Below are 14,146 nucleotides of genomic sequence, written 5' to 3' on the forward strand. Positions count from 1 at the left end.
CAGCAAAGCTTTGCTATTGAAAACATACTGAGTAGTGAGAAAATGGAGATATGCACCTCTATATGTACAAAAAATAAGGCTTAGAAAGTACAGTTAGTGATTCAAAAAGTTAGCTAGAATTTCACTTTTTTTAATTTCTCAAACAAAATCATAGCCTAAAGTATTTTCTAACATTATTTATCAATATCTATACACTCACTGTAATATTAAAATGTATTTTCCATGAAATAATTTGATATTATTGTCATCTGATTGACTCTATACACACGTATTGGCAGCTATTTGCATACTCATTAATATTCATAAGTCACATGACCAGAGCCTTTACAAGTGAAGATTCTGTTCACAAAATTCCACATTTTTGCACTTTTACCAACTTTTTGAAAAATGAATAGAACAAAACACAATTCTAAAGATTGCTTAACCCTATAAATTACAGATTAAACTGTGGCATGATGAATTTTCAGATCTAAAGGTAAAAAAATTGAAATTTAAGCCACCTTTTTCCACAGTTTGTAACTGTTTTTACAGGGACATATTTATGTATAAAACACACATCAGCATGGTTATTTTAAAGAGTAGAGATTTGCACGTAATTTGCACTAGTTTTACTTCTTTTAAATGCTGTGGAAATGTTTTCTACATCTTCCGATCGCGAATTTAACAACCCGCGAAAATGTCGGGACCCCCGCGATTCGCGAAAAATTCTGTACGCGAAAATAACAGCTTCTACAGTATTATTTTAAGAATTTGGTACATTATTATTTAATTTTTTATATATTTTTTGTTTTCATTGTTTTAATCTACTATTGTCATAATCTATTAGTTTACCTATATTTTGCTGTCACTCCGTAAGTGTATTGTATCGGATCATGGTTTCGTTGGCATGACTACCAAATTGCTCGCGCACTTCATTTGTATGCGCGTATCGAGTGGACCTTCCTAATAGCAACACGCTTGTGTGTTGCTGCCCTCTACGTTCGTTGGTCTGTCCATTGTCCATTATCTTCTGATTAATTTGATACCTCATTCAGCCTCTTACGACCAATAATACGGGAATGCGCGTCCATTCAAATTTGCATTACACGCGCATGCAAACTCGCAAAATAAGTTATAAGTGGGCAAAAATATGCCTATATAAAATTCACTGTAGCTCTACAGGGACTCCGTTGACCCCCATCTTTTCCTCACTCTTGGATATACTGTAGTCAAAATCTTATCTGGAGATTGCGTAATAACGTCAAAATTACGTTAGAAGTCAAAATCTTATCTGGAGATTGCGTAATAACGTCAAAATTACGTTAGAAGTGAAAATAACACATTTTCGCAATTACGTCAACGTATTTATGCATATTTGACCGTATCTTCGTTATTACTAGTCAATTTTCTCTCAAATTTTGATATGATGTAGTGAAAAGAATTTTCTACAAATAATGTGTGATTGATTTTCACTTTCAACCACAGCATCAGAGTGTTATCACCTGTTTAAGTTTTTGCAATTTTTTTCTGGACCTAATTTTTGAGAATTCTTTTTAAAAAATGCTTTATTAATCAATTGTACGGTCTTGCTGAAAATATCAAGCCTACTTGCCTTGCGGTTTTTTATGTAGGACATTTTTTTTAATATTGCCGGAACATTTTAAGGGGTAGTTTAAACATTGTAAAACATAATTTATGCATTTTTTGGTAAACGCTACAATATTGAAACGCTATTTGGTTGATAAATTTCATTCTAGACATTTAGCGGAAAATCCTGGATTTTTTTCTATTTGGTTATTTTCTCTAAATATAACAAATAACAAATTTTCAGATACCTTCTGTGAAATTAAGAATAGTGCAATTTAGTAAAATACTCATTTTCCCGAAATTTTGCGGGAAAATTGCCAGAATTTGAATCTTTTACCTGACTTTTTTCAGTAAAATCATCAAGAAAGAATTTTCAAGAAAATGTTTAAGTCATACACAATTAATAAATAGACATTGAAAATTCTTGACGAAAAATATTATGTGAAATGTTTAGGAATTTGCAGAAATTTTGCAAACATTTCCCCTCAAAAAATTCTACTTAATTCTTTTATCATATACATCACTGATGAGTTTTGAAGTGAAGCAGTGAAATTGTATCATTGCGAAACTTCTCATTAAAAATAATTGAAATTTAGCAGAAATTTTGAATAAAAATATTTAAGATATTTTAGTTTTCAAAAAGTATCACCTATGAATTTTCAAGCATTCTGTGAAATTGATACCCACTGACATTGTGAAAATTCTTGCTTGAAATCTTAAAAGAAAAATTGCTGACAGTAGAAAGAAATTTTAAAAAGATTTTGCATAAAAAACATGAAACTGTCCATTAAAAATTAGCTGCTCTGAAAATGAAGGCGCCTTTTATTGCGCAATTTTGGAAAACCAATTTTGGTAAATCGTCTGAAATTTTTGAGGAGTTTTTAAGGCATTTTACGTGCTCCAAACTTAATTTCGTATTTACCGTATTGCATTATCACCACCATCATTATAATCATCACGGTTGTCATCACCACATTAATAATCACATTTAGCAATGGTCAAAATGTATTCCTATGATGTCTATGATCAAGATTATCAATCATATCTACATGATTCATTTCATACAACATTAGCCGACACTGAATGAAAAATCATGACAGACCACCTAATTCGTCCTCATGACGAATTAAAATCTAGTTTTCATTCATTTTGCACAATAAACACTTAGTCCAATCAGATCAAGTGTTATATGGACTAAAAGGCTATTGGACCAACTGGTTATTAGACGAAAGGGTGAGTGGACGAATTTGAAATTAGACCATGTGGATAGTGGACGAACTGATGAAAGACCAAATGATAGTAGAAGAGTTGGCAATTGGTACGACATTGGTTATCCTATATCACCGGCAGATTGACTGGCCATCACCTCTCCTGATGACGGACATGCAGTCAAGCTATACTACCCATAACGTCGAGAAGCCTCATCGCTTCTACTCTCCACTGCCCACCTACTCGTCGCCTCTCTAGCCTCTTCATTATCGCCCCGCCATCAGGACATCCAATCTGGTTTTTGAAAAGTCAAGTTCACCCCAACAAGAGTTGATTTGAATAAAAAGGAGAAAAACCAACAAGCATAAAACTTTAAATTTTTACCAAAATCAGATGTAAGATAAATTGGCAAACGTACTTCAAAATTGCCGATTTTGTGGACATCCAAACAAGTATAAAACTTGAATTTTCATCAAAATCATATGTGAGATAAGAAAGACTTATAAGGAGCCAAATCCACTATATGTAGAGTGCTCAAGGCGCATAAACAACTTAAATGAAACCAAAACCAAAGAAGAGAAGCAATCTTATTGGAAATAGTAAAATTAGAGGAACAATTTTTTTTTAAAGTTTCATCAAAATAGGTTATGAAATAAGCAAGTTATGGATGTTTAGAAAGTCTTGTACTTTCTATGGGTATCCTCAAAAAATTGGCAAACGTGCTTCAAAATGGCTAATTTTGTGGACAACTCTCCACTTGTTTTGTACACAAATTTTCAGATTTTTCTCATTATCTTTCAAATTGCATCTTGCCTCCTTCTGAGCACAACATCATGGGATACTATAATTCACACCATATATGTCATGGTCAGGAAGAGATAATGTGAAATATGTAAAATAAAGGGGAAAACTTTTTGGTATCATTTGAAAGTTTACTTTATTGGCTTTCCAAAATAGGTCTTTCCCCCATAGCAAAGTGACATATTTTCTGCGTAAATAGTTTTCCAACTTTCTGGTGTCATTTGAAAGTTGACTTTATTGGCTTTCCCCAAAACTGAAAAGTTACATATTTTCTATTTGGCCGCCATTTCAAAAGTGTATAGTCTTTTTTAGACGCACTGTAGTCTGTAGATTAGTGAGAAATGTATTCTATTCATGAGTAACTGCAAACAATGATTAACAGGTCCTGTTTTAAATCAGTTAATTAAAACGTTTAGTTCGCGCTCGCGTGAATAGCATTATACGCACATTATTCATAATTACAAATATTTAGAATGTCTAATTTTCAGGTCGTGAAATAAACAAAAATATGTTATTATTATCGATTGATTGATTGATTGATTTTATTCGTCAAGAATATCACAGGAAATTACAATGAAATTGAGGAAATACCTTGACAGGATAGCCCATGAAAGCCGAAAGGCTTATTTCCAATGGGGTCCTATAGTTAGTATAAAACATTAACATATTGTAACAAAAAATATAAACTACGACAAGTACTGGAATATTGGGGGGAAAAAATACATACAAACATATCCATCAGTCATATAATTTGCAAACATCTGAAGCAAACAATAATCTTCCTAATATGTGAAACAAGATTATATTTTAACATACCCTTATGTATACATTATCTATATTACTAGAAACCAACTGTACAAAATGTGTTATTTTACTGGTAATGCTGTTCTCGGGCAGCTTCCAGTTTTAGGTGATTTTTTAATGCACTCTTAAATTGACAAAAAAAGTTAACGGCTTTTATTTTATCAGGAAGAGCATTCCAAGATTGGATGCCATTAAAATAAAAAGTGTTTCCAATATGTCCTTCACGTTTTGGTAATACGAAATTAAAATTACTATTTCGAGTATCGTACCTATGGATATTTGATACCCGGGTGAAATTATTTGCTATATAATGATCTAATTTATCCGAATAGAATATTTTATGCATGTGGTGTAATCAGGGCCGTAGCCAGAAGCATTTTGTTGGGGGGTGTACCAGCTAAATTTGCCAACTAAATTTGGCGTGACAGCGCCAACGTGAGCACAGGGGGGGGGGGGGGTCTGATGGGGGATGTGCCCCCCCCTACAATAATCACATGCTAAAAGATTTTGAATTTTTAGAATTGAATTAGTGGCATTTGGTGAATACTTTAAGGTAAATTATACAAAGATATACAAAGATATTTGCACTTTAAAAATAAACATTTTGGATCAAAATAGAAAGGCTAGTTTGCCGTAGTTCAGGGGCGGATCCAGCTTTTTATAAAGGGGGGGTTGGGGTGGTATGCGAGGGAGCGTAGCGACCGAGTCCAAGCGAGCGGAGCGAGCGAGGGGGGAGGGTGTGGGAGGGGGGTTTCCCCCCTCCCACAGTAGGGAAAATTTTTGAAAATCTGTGTGTGAAAATGGCGTTTTCTTGCATCTAAAACACCACTCTTTTTGGTAATAATAATAATAAATGAAATAAATACATAGAAATAGAATAAAATAAAATTACAAGTTTAAAAAAAAAGATAAGATTTAAAAAAATGGTCCCCGGATTTTTTTTTTTGGGGGGGTTGCAACCCCCCCCCCCCCACCCCCCCTCTAGATCCGCTTCTGTAGTTGCTATACTTGCAGTATAATGATATACCCTATGCATTAATAATATCAAAATCAAAGATTTGTTAATTTTGAATTGACCTTTTGTGCAAGATGTCTCAACTAAAATTTCAAGAGTGCTACTGCTAAAAGTGGCGTAACGTGGGTCACGGCATTGGGGGGGGGGTGGCACCAGCAAAGATTTAGAGCCATTAAGTGGGCGCGCGAAGCGCGCTCAATTGCCAGGTATACTGACCTGATAGAGACATTTTAAGGACTGTGCCATTAAACGGATATGTATCTTAGTGATCAAATAATGCGAGCGCGAAGTGCGAGCTGAAAATGTTTGATATTCAGTCCTAAAAAGGGACATTATAAGCAAAGTTTTGTAATCATGATACGTACCTGTCTTACAAAACAAACAATGCGAGCGCGAAGCGCGAGCTGAAATTTTTTGTATAACTTAACCCTAAAAAGGGACATTTTCAGGACTATCTTTTGGAATTTATGAAGTGCGTACGTATCTCATCATAGTCATCTAATGCGAGCGCCAAGCGCTTGCTGATTTTGTTAGAATTACACTGGCACATGAAGCTCTTTTTGTGGTCATTGTAATCATGAACATGATACGTATTTCACTAATGAAATATTGCGGGCGAGAAGCGCGAGCTGACAATTTTTGAAATTCAGACCTGAAGAGGGGTATTCTATGGCTTGTTTGTAGGAATTTACTATTTCACTAATTAAGTGATGCGAGCGCGAAGCGCGAGCTGAAAATTTGTTATAATTAGATCGGAAAAAGGGACATTTTAAGGACTGTCTTTAGGAATTCGTGCACTGCAAAAACGCCGGTGTTGATTTAACACCAGCCCGGTATCTATATCGGTCCACACCAATGCGAACGTAAGCACAGACTGGAAATGTTTTATTAAGGCCTTAAAGGGGGCAATCACTTTAAGTATATAGTCATGAAAAAAGCATATGTCACTACATAAAACAATGATAACTTGAAGTGCGAGGAGATAGTTTGGTGCATAATCTTTATGGACTTAAAATACAACAGGACTATACATCTCATTAGTCAGACAATGCGAGCACCAGGAATGATGCAACCACAACCTGCCCCCATTCCCACCCTAAGCACCTTCTGACACCATAAATTAAAAAAAAAATGTTTAGTAAAAATAACTTAGAACATTTTTGTGTTTTTTGCCAACTGCAAACTTGTAGACAAGTCTACAAGTTGTAGACTTGTCTTCATGAATTTGCCAACTGCAGAGTTACCAGTTTTTTAAGTCTTGTGTTCTATTCTTTTCAGATCTGAAACGGGGCAGTACTGGTACATCACTTTGCTGACTGGTAGAGCGTATAGTGTTCTGCCACTTTAATAGGCCCACTTTATAATTTGCCAACTATACTTTGGCTTTGATTATTCAACTTAAACCTTGGAAATTCATCCCACCCAATATTTATGTACCTAGTCTTGCCTCTAATTTTACAAACTAATGTGTTTGTTAAATCGTCAATAATTGTGGTATAATTTGCAAACTAACAAGCTTGTTCATATTGGGGGAGGACCGGGGGCTTACTTTGTGTGTTATTATAGCTCCATCTGTCTTGTACTTAGTATTTTGCTGACTAGTAGGGCTCTAAGCCTGGCTACATGGACTTGGATTTGCCAATTGGTTGTCTTTACTCTAAAAGTCGTAACCTTCTTCGAAGTTAGTACCCCTATTTTTCTTTCCTTTTCTTTCCTTTTCTTTCTTTCTTTCTTTCTTTCTTTCTTTCTTTCTTTCTTTCTTTCTTTCTTTCTTTCTTTCTTTCTTTCTTTCTTTCTTTCTTTCTTTCTTTCTTTCTTTCTTTCTTTCTCTTTCTTTCTTTCTTTCTTTCTTTCTTTCTTTCTTTCTTTCTTTCTTTCTTTCTCTCTCTCTCTCCCCCCTCTCTCTCTTTCTTTCCTTCTTTTTCTCCCCTATCCTCCATTTTGCCAACTGGTACCTGATTTTGCCGACTGCCACGAATGTTGGGGGGGTGTCACACCCCCCCATACCCCCCCCCCCCCCCCTCTAGCTACGGCCCTGGGTGTAATACTAATTGTTGTGACCTGTGATCTACATGAAGCAATCCTGCCTTTTCAAGTTCATTATATCCGACATGTGCTCTTGGTCCTAAAACATTTATATATCTCACAATTTTATTTTGAATTATTCTTAGCTTTTTCTTATCCGTAACACCCAGACTACCGTACTAAGCCGCATTAGCATAGTCGAATAAACATTGTATTAAAGCAAAGCATAAAATACGTCTAGACTTCATATTCAAACAGGTTTGATATCTATACAAAAATTTCAATCGTGAATTTGCCTTTTTGGCGATTGAGTCTACCAAACCCGTCCATGATAGGTTACTTGTTAAATTAATTCCCAAATATCTTACTGAATATTTTCTTTCAATTACCTGATTATTATATGAAACCTTGAAATCGTGTGTATATCTTAACTTTCGTTTCGAACAAAATAAAATGCTTTCCGTTTTCCCAACGTGTAAACTAAGCTTGTTGTCAGACATCCATTCGATGCAATTAGCCAAATCTGCACTAAGTTTTTTATCAATTATCTTGGGATTTGTATCTGAATATAGCAAGACACTATCATCAGCATATAAAATTAATTTAGATTCGTTAATACAAGTACACATATCATTGATGTAAGACATAAAAAGAATGGGGCCTAAAATGCTTCCTTGAGGGACTCCGCATTTAATAGGCAGTGAATCAGAAAGAACCGTCTACATGGTAACTACCTGATGACGGTTAGATAAATATGATCTAAACCATGTCACACATGCAGAGTCTAAACCCATCACTTCTAATTTCTTTAAAAGTATGCTATGATTTACAGTATCAAAGGCTTTTTGTAAGTCTAGGAGAACCATTCCAACCATGCGCCCATGTGAAATTTCATTCCTGATAAAATCTGTTAAATGTATTAAACAAGTTTCAGTGGAATATCCGTTACGAAAGCCGGACTGAAATTTATATATTACCTTGGTTTCTTGGAAGTATTTCTCCACTTGAGCATGAACAGATTTTTCCAAAATCTTCGACACTACACTTAATACACTTATTGGCCTATAATTACTAACGTCAGTTTTATCTTTCTTTTTATGTAGCGGGGTAACTTTTGCGAATTTCATATCATTAGGAAAGGTAGAAGACATAAGAGATAAATTAATAACATAATTCAAAGGTTTGTACAAATTTCTTGCCCCATCTTTTAAAAATCTTGCAGGTATCATATCTAAACCAGTACTTTTTGATATTTTCAACCTATTTAGTTCATCTAAAACAAATTTTTCTGTAACGGGGGAAAAATGAAAACTACCTTTTGAAATACCCTTTTCTTCATAAAACTTTTGAAATTGGTCACTTTCTGCATGAAATTTTGTTGTATTTACTGGTAATTTACAAACTAACTTGTCGGCCACAGTTGTAAAATAACGATTAAACTCATTTGCAATGTTAGCCTTATCGTGACTTAATTCACCTTGCACATTAATAACCGTTTTTTTATCAGATTTCCCTTTACTTTTTAGACCTAAACCTTTCAAATTCTTCCACAATTTTCTAGAGTCATTTTTGTTTTCTTCGATTTGTTCTTGAAAGTATTCGGTTTTGGCACTTCTTACCTTCCTTTGAACTAAATTCCTTAAAACTTTATATTTTCTTTCAAGGTCTAAATTGCCAATATTCCTTTTCATATTTTTGTAAGCTACATTTCTCTCTTTAATTAAAACAATAATTTCATGGTTCATCCATTTTTCAGTTGATTGCTTAATTCTTACCTCTTTCAGAGGTGCGCTCATATCTATAATTGACAAGAATATAGATTTAAAATTTGCCCAAGCCATATTTACATATTTACATTCAGTTACCTTGGACCAGTCTGATCGGGATAAATTTAAGTTGAAATTATCTACATTATAACCTTTTAAGCTTCTGATGGACACAGTTCTGTGGTGCCCAAATACGGGCCTGACAATCTTTCTTGAACAATAAATCAATAAATGATCACTTATACCTAGGTCAATAACACCACTTTGACTAATATGCTCTTCTTTACTACATAATATGTGATCTATCAGGGAGGAAGATGTCTGAGTTGTACGTGTGGGCAGCTTTACAAGTTGGCTTAAACCACTTAGATTAAGTAAATTCTCATATTTCTTGGATAAAGGAGACTTTTTCGAAAGGCAAATATTCATGTCCCCCAACACTACAATCTCATCATCTTTTTTAAATTTTTCTAAAGTGTCAGAGAGTGATTCAATGAAATTATTATCTTTAGGGGGTCTGTAAAGAGCACCAAGTGTAATGGGCTTTGTACGAGGCAATAGAATATTGATCCATAATGATTCAATATTTCTTGGAGTCAAGTCTTCTCTTATATTAAATGCAATGTCATTTCTTATGTAGAGACAAACACCACCACCTAGCCCACATTCACGATCTTTGCGTAATATACAGTATCCATCTATACAAACTTCTTCATCATTTACAGATGAGTTTAACCATGTTTCAGTGATGGCAATAATAGCTATTTTATGTTTAGAAAAAAGAAGCCGAAGTTCGGATATTTTATTCAATATTGATCTCACATTTAAGTGAATGAAATGCAACCCTTTTGTCTCAAACTTTTCTTCAAAGGACTCATACACTGATGTTTTATCGGAAGGTGGGGTATTAGTTACATGTTCAGTGGGAGGTAAAAGTGGTTCGGTATGACCAACATTTGTTTGAATGGGGTACAAGAATAAGGAATCACAAAAAGACGGTAAAGAGCATGTTAAACAAGTCCAACATTCATTAGGGTTGTAATATAATATTGTGTACTCCTGTTCACTTATGCCTTCACATTTGGAATGGTGCCACTTATTACAGGTAGAACACAGGAGGCCAGTTTGGTTTTTCTTCACAGGCTTTTGACATTTTCTACATGGAAATTTATAATTTGGACCAGGATTTGTTTCCACATCCCCAGATAATAACAAAAGATAACAAAAGTGGTTACTAGGTTGGCATAATTCGGCTTGAAAGGTTGCTACAGAGTTATGATAGTACAAAATAGGCGAACGGAAATATTTTAAACGCTTTACCGCTGGCAGACTAACATACTGAGATATTGTGTTGACATTATGAGAACATATTATAGAAATTAAAAAATAAAGTACCAGTACATTCATCTCAGTGTAGTCCCACACCAACGGAGTTTAACAAAAGAAACAAACTTAACTACGATGCTACAAACAACAATACAGCATAAAAGTTCCTATTCTTCAGTCAGCCTCTTTCCTATGGATCCCTGGCAGCAAGACTTCTCCCCTCCAGCTTTCATCTGTCCTGGTCCTCTTAGAATCTCCTCCACGAGACTGGGCACAGTTCAGCTGATGAGACAGCAGCAGAAAACTTCAATACAAAAATGTCATAGAAATGGGACAATACGAAGACTGTTCCGAAGTGATGCTATAGTGATTGGTGGACAGAGCCCTGGCCGGCTGACAGATCGTTAACAGGTGGCAGCAATATTATTATCATTATTAATATAATCATTCAATTCAATTAAATTAATTTTATTCAACCATAAAAATGTGTATATACAAATCAAACAGTGTACATAGTTATGTAACAAATGGTAAAAAATATGGCTAGGACCATAAAAAAGCAAAATGCTTTTAGAGAATGGCCCCCAAAACAATAGCATTGACATAATTCACAATCAGAAACAGAAAACTAAGAAAAACACAAATTTTATCAGCAGATATATAAATGTATAAACATACACACATACACACACCATCACACACACACACACACAAACCCTAGTAATTTTATAGATTTTCCATTAAGTACGCCCTACACGTTTTTTTGAAACAGGATAGAGTTGAACATTTTTTTAGTGAAATTGGGAGTTGATTCCATTTTTTTATACCGACTAAAGCTAGTGAATTTAAAGAAGAAGTAAGTCTCACTTTTGGAACATGGACATTATCTTTTTGTCTAGTAGCATAAGAATGAACATTTGAATTGAGTGAAAACATATTGCAATACTTCAATGGAAAAATGTGATTTTTAACTGAGTACATAGAGATTAGAGTATTTAAAGTAATTAGTTCATGGAGAGGTAAAATATTCATCTTTTTGAAAAGGGGTTTACTAGCACTTTGCATATGAGACTTTGCAATTAACCGGATTGATTTTTTCTGTAGGATATATGGCTTTAGAAGGCGTGATTTGTATGTATTACCCCAAATATAGTTACAATAATTCAGATGTGGCAAGATAAGGCTACTATAAAGAATATTTAAAACATTAGAAGGTAATATGAATTTCAATTTATATAAGATACCAACATATTTAGATAAAGATTTACAAATTTCTGATATGTGTATGCTCCAATCCATGAGCTCATTAAAGGTAACTCCAAGAAACTTTATATTCTTCAATTTAGAAATTACAAGATTATCAATTATAATATGTGGTAGGTCATGGGGCACTCTCTTGTTCCTTGATCTAAATATAATATAGTTTGTTTTGGCTATATTCAGAGCTAATTTATTTGCTTTGAACCATGTAGAGACTTTTGCTATTTCCCTGTTTACCGACATTATCATTATCATTATCATTATTATTATCATTATTATTATTATAAAATAAGAAAATTAATTTGAATCAATAGAGATAAATTAAAGAAACATAACGCTGAAATTGCAAGTAAAATATGTCAATAATGATATTTTAAAGTTCCGCTTATTTCATTCCAAACAGTTATTATGCACAACTTAGTGACATACAAATAAGTCAGTGAAGTCCCTCTTCACTATTTATTTTGTTTGTTTGTTTGAATTATACAATATTTCAGTTTTCCAGATTTGACAATAAGGACCTTCTTGTTTGAACAACAATGATTAAACAGTGGTAATTCTACATATGCGGGGAGGGATTAAACTTTATGTCATCAGTCTCCTCATTTGCATACTGACCAGGATGTGACTATAATTGTTTTGTGAAATTAAGTGAAATTTTTAGATGTCATAACTTTCTTAATTCACATACGATTTTGATGAAATTTCATGCTTGTTTGATTTTTCTCTTGATTTTCTCTTAATTTTCTTTTGATTTTTCCATTCTGGGGTGGACATGAACTTTAATGAAAATTTTGTCCAAAGCAACAACACAGGGGCGGTGGAGAGAAGTTGAAAGTGGGGGGGGGGGGGGGAGACAGGGGAAAATGTTCCTTTTGTTTCGAAAAAGGGTACTATCTTAAACATGGCCGTATGCAGGAAAATTTTGCTGGGAGGGGGGTAGCACGTGTAAACTTGTTGGGAAAAAATGAAAAAACAAGGGAGCAAAGCGACTGAGCTTATCTTTGAGGCGCTTTTGCATTTTGTTATGTAAAATTGTTGGATTTTTAGCATTTTCTTGGTGAATTTTGTGAAAATCTACAATAAAAAATCCATCGCTGCATACAGCCTTGTTCTTAAAACAATGAAAATGACTTCTCTACCCCATTCACATGACTCATGAAACTTAAGGCACGTGGGATTATTTTCATTTTTTTCATTCATTATGCACTTGCAGAAGGAAGCAGAACGGCGCTAAATAAAGAACCGAGCGCTCATCGGGCACGAAAAGAGCGGGTTTTCAGTACAACTTTATATTGAGAACAGGCACCTATGAGAAGGCAAAGGGGCACTCGTTAACACATAAAACAGGTCCTTCTCAGGTCAAAGGGCACAGAAAACGTTCGTGGGGGCACTTTTCTAATAGGTAAAAAGAGGCACTGATACGAGAAAGGGCACCTATAAGATGGCAAAAGAGCACATGCTAACGGCATAAAGCGCATCCTTCTCAGGTGAAAGGGGCACAGGACATGTTCGTGAGGTGCACTTTTCTAGGGTAGAAAAATGGGCACTGATACGAAAAAGGGCACCTATAAGATGGCAAAAGGGCACTTGCTCAGACAAAAAACGGGTCCTTCTCAGGTGAAAAGGGCACAGTACACGTTTATGAGGGGGCTTTTTTCTTGCGTTAAAAAGGGCACTTTTTCAGTGCTTTAAAAATTGGGGGTGGGACACTGTGCCCCCGGCCCCCAGGATCGCCGCCCCTGCAACAACAATATTGTAAAGTTTTCATGGGGAAGATTTTGCCGCAGGGGCTGCGATCCTGGGGGGCCGGGGGCACAGTGCCCCCCCCCCCCCACTTTTTGAAGCACTGAAATAGTGTTCTTTTTTACGGAAGAAAAGTGCCCTCTTTATACAGGAAAAATGCCCCCACGCAAACGTGTACTGCATGTGCCCCTTTCACCCGAGAAAGACCCGTGTTAGGGGTTACCACATGCCCTTTCTCGTATAAGTGCCAATTTTTACCCCCAAAATGCCACCTCTCGAACGTGTTCTGTGTCACTTAGACATGATAATGACCCATTTTATGTTCTATGTTTTAGCAAGTGCCATTTCTCATATGAGGACCTTTTTTTTTTACCCCCTCCCCTTACGAACTAATTCTGTGCTCCTTCACCTGAGAAAGACACGTTTTATGTGTGAGCATATAATGCCTCCTTGCCTTCTTGTTAGTGCCCTTTCTCGAATCAGTGCCCCCATTTACCTAAGAAAAGTGCCATATATGAATGTGTTCTGTGCCCCTTTCAGTGTCGTACAGATGGGTGGGGGCTGGGGACTCCCCCCCCCCAAAAAAAAAAAAGACCAAGAAAAAGAGAAAAGGAAAGAGAGAAGCGTG

The sequence above is a fragment of the Lytechinus pictus genome, unplaced genomic scaffold, assembly GCF_037042905.1.
Source record: "Lytechinus pictus isolate F3 Inbred unplaced genomic scaffold, Lp3.0 scaffold_20, whole genome shotgun sequence".
Taxonomy (NCBI): domain Eukaryota; kingdom Metazoa; phylum Echinodermata; class Echinoidea; order Temnopleuroida; family Toxopneustidae; genus Lytechinus; species Lytechinus pictus.